At 32.9% G+C, this 3,870-nt stretch overlaps 1 protein-coding gene across 6 annotated transcripts in view; it reads left to right on the forward strand.

The window, feature by feature from the left end:
• The first annotated feature begins 955 nt into the window (after positions 1-955).
• LOC108693846 (acyl-CoA Delta(11) desaturase-like) overlaps positions 956-3,870 on the forward strand; it is a 10,683-nt gene continuing 7,768 nt past the window's right edge. The window contains exons 1-2 of one of the 6 annotated variants that reach the window (XM_018203001.1): positions 2,790-3,024; positions 3,097-3,337. The gene's annotated coding sequence lies outside the window, so the exon portion shown is untranslated. The other 5 variants (XM_018203002.1, XM_018203000.1, XM_018202999.1 and 2 more) reach the window with 5 other exon arrangements.

Consider the following 3,870-nt stretch of genomic DNA (forward strand, 5'->3'; position numbering starts at 1 on the left):
GCGTCTAAGCGCAAAGAGAATACTTTACTTCTTTAGATAGCAGGTCAAGTCTCATTTCAAAATAAGAATTTAGAAATATAGAGTCTCAACCCTTTTCCGAGATTAAATTGTTCTTAATGACTACGAATGCCGTTATAAAGTGCTTGCAAAACCATAAAACTTGTTTTACGTCGTCTGAAAGATAAATGTTGTTTCTTATACATATACTGATTATTGCGAAGAATATTACTAAGGCCTAAAGGCTTAAGACTCGCACGGAATATTAAAGGTTCCGACCGAAGTAATATTTTTCGCAATAAATAAATTTATTTACAGATTTTCAATATACTAAGATCTTCTTAACAGATATCTATTAAGCATCAAAATTTAATTGTGATATCAGTAATTTAGTTGCGTGTTTAAGTTTGGAAAAATTAATTCGACGCGCAGTTCAAATGACTAGAAAATAGTGTATGCGTGTACATATGTAGTATACATAAATTCAAATTAAATTATTTAAACATTAAAGATCCAGTTTTGACCGTTATGGATTTTTACTTGTACGATCTAATAAAGATTCTTATTATTCATAAAACATTTCTATTCAAAATCTTTTTTTAATTTATTCAAAATATTTTTCATTACTTCGAATATATTTGCGTAGACATAAATACGTTTTTTTTTTCAAGGAAGTTACAGAATCAGTGTAATGTCGAAACTTGAATGGAGTGTTCGTATCTTGTCGATCAATTTTCCCGCGAAAGCGATCCAAGAATATCTCAATGTGTAAAGGTGGAACTCAACATTTACGTCCGTCGGTTCTACCGGTGGCGCATGCGAAATTGCGAGAGATCATATCGTAATATTGCGCATTAGCTATCTCTATCGGTCTTGCGAATTAGGACAATCCTCGCCCTTTGTCTGACTGCGCGACTGCGCGAGTGACCGAATACATGCTTTCACGCACTTCCCTTAGGAGGAAGACTCGACTTGGAGATATCTTGCTATAATGATGATCGATTTGTACTTGGAGTCCCGGGAGCGTAAGTTATTCTCAGCGAATACAGCGTTTGCAAGACTTTCATTTTCAACGTTTGTGTATGTATATGCGTATTGCTCTATAACGAAAAAATGCGAAGTGGTCTCTCTCTTCGTGATCCGTGAAACCACAACAGCTTTGATTTGATGTAGACTCTCAACAGTGAATTCTCCAATGTCTACATTGCACCGAGGGTGAGTGCCTCATGCATCCGCGAATATAATTTGGTCGCTGCGGATCGAACTGTATTATTTTCGCGTCAAGATTTTCGTCGTACCTGGAGACAACACTGGTTCTGAGGAACATCTTTATTGGTCGCAATAATTCGCAGTATTTATGACCAAATTGAAGATTTTCGCTCGCATTCGAAATCTCAGTCGTTCGGCTGTCTCTCCGCTGTCTCGAAGTGTAATGCAGATTTCGTATTGTTAAAAAAAAAAAAGGAAACTGTGAAAGTGATTTCTCAAGCCTGACTCTTATCGCTGTTCTTCCCTCTATTTCCCATTCTTTCTATAAGAACGCGATCAGTTCTCGCGGAACAACCGATTCGCAACAAAAGTGTTTTCATCCCTAAAATCGAATATAGATAGTTTAAAAGAATTGTAATTAGGATCCATCTATTCTAAATTTATGCAAAGTTTCAAATTCTTTTTTATTTTACATTTACCGATTTTCTTTGTGAATAGACCTATGTAATTTATAGTATTTATATTTCTCGCTGCATCACAGCTGACGCTCATAAATCATTATCTTATCGATCATACAAAGCAAAGTAGTTTGTGAGATTTATCCTCACAATTTTCCAGTTGTTTCAGTTCAATTTTTTGCTGCTTTTTAAGTAATTTTGGCGATAACTTTTCTTCTCTTGCTGAAGTATCGCATGAGATGACATATCTAAATAGACTAAAAAAGACAAAGTTCTACATTTTTATTTTTTCAAAATTAAAAATTCTTAGTGCATTGCATTTTTAAAATGATATTTACAAACAAGTAAGGAAATACTCAGTGATACACAAATTGACACAAATTCGTATACACAAAGGATTCTTATTTTCGCGTATCGATTAACTTCTGATTCATAAGCCTCTCGATGTCGCGGTCAGAGGTCAGAGGTATTACAGATGCGTGATTGCAGTAATCGGAACATAGATGCATTCGTGGTATTTCAAAGTGTGACAAAAATAACTTATTATCGCGGGAATAAATCTAGCTAATTATATATGTGTGATAATTTAAACAATATTAAGAATCTTTATTTTAGACCGCATATATGAAAAACACAATTAATACTAGAAATTTAAAATGTCTACAAGCTAAGACGTACGGAATACAAAAGATCCGGGTTCAAGTCCCGGAGGGAATATTAGTTATTATTGTTTTTTGCAATAATAAATTTATTAACGTATTAACATATTAACATCTTAACTCAACATATTAACATCTTTATAATATGATGCTTGATGGTAGCATCAAATTATTAAAATTGCTTGTCAATTTATGTCGCGATTATTAGAATAGTTTTAATTGCGTTTATAATTCCGGAAAAACAATTCGGAAAACAATTCGGCGCGCCGTTCGAAAAGACTACAATATGCAAGTATACATATAGTGTATATTAGTATATTTTAGTAATTTAAGATTGAATTATTTAAAACAGTGAAACTTCGGCCGAAATAGGCATTTTAAATTTCTAGTATTGATTGTAATAATTTAAGTTGCTACTAAATTATACAATATAACACTAAATAATGTAACAACTTATTTTGATATGCATATTGTGAAATCTGGGTTATCAATCATTCAGGAAATAGCATTAACCTTTCTGAAAATGATATTTAATTGCTTAAAATAAATCTGCTCGAGTAATTTGGAGAAGAAAGAAGGAGTAGAAGGAATAGAACGAAGTGAAGAGACTAAAGGAATAGAGCGAAGTGAAGAGAGATTGCGATTTTTGAGAATTGATAAAATTACTAATTGCTTCCAGGAGATTGGAAAAGTATTGCAAGGTAAGAAGTGATTGAAAATATGAAGGAGAGATAATCATGATATTGTGAATAAGACGATTGTATGTCTTGAAGATTTGTGCAGATCGGCGGAAGTGAGTTTTGTGCGCTTAAAAATATTAAACATCGATAGCTGTGATAAGAGCAAAGGTAAAGATTTTTGAGATGTTATGGTTAGACGGTAAGAACAAACGAGGTGATACAAAAGTAGAAGAAGAAAAAGAGTCAATGAAGTGTTTGTTGAGAAGATATGGGTCGAGCAGATGAATTGAGAAAATGGGTAGGTACGACGGGAGAAGATGACACCGAGAAGACGGTGAGACTCAATGTGGAGAAGGATTTAATAGAAAGACCTATTTTCATTGATGAATAGTGGAAGCTGTGCAATTATGAAGCTCTTTGTACGCAGCCAGTCATAAAGTCTTGACAAGCATGCTTGAATTTATCAAAAGCGCGAAACTCCTACGCTATAAACTTTTTAACTGTCGCATTTAGGTGTAAACCATCTGGTTACACAATCGAAGAGATCGAAATAAAATAATACGATATAGAATGAATAGAAAAAAAAGTGTCGCCAATTCATGTGCCTAATGATTTGTTTTGATATATTATATTATATATTTGATATATTATATTATATTATAGACAAATTTTCGGGCAGAAATGGAATTTTATCATTATAATGTCATAATGCAGAGCCTATTTTGTTTTCCTACTGTTACAGTTGTCTACTGTTTTTCGATATTTATTTTCTGATATTAGAAAAACAATAAACTGCGCTGGTTATTGCTGGAGTTTTATATATATAAGTTCTATATATATAAGTTCTATATATATGAGTTCTATATA

This window comes from Atta colombica, unplaced genomic scaffold (assembly GCF_001594045.1).
Source record: "Atta colombica isolate Treedump-2 unplaced genomic scaffold, Acol1.0 scaffold110, whole genome shotgun sequence".
Lineage (NCBI taxonomy): Eukaryota > Metazoa > Arthropoda > Insecta > Hymenoptera > Formicidae > Atta > Atta colombica.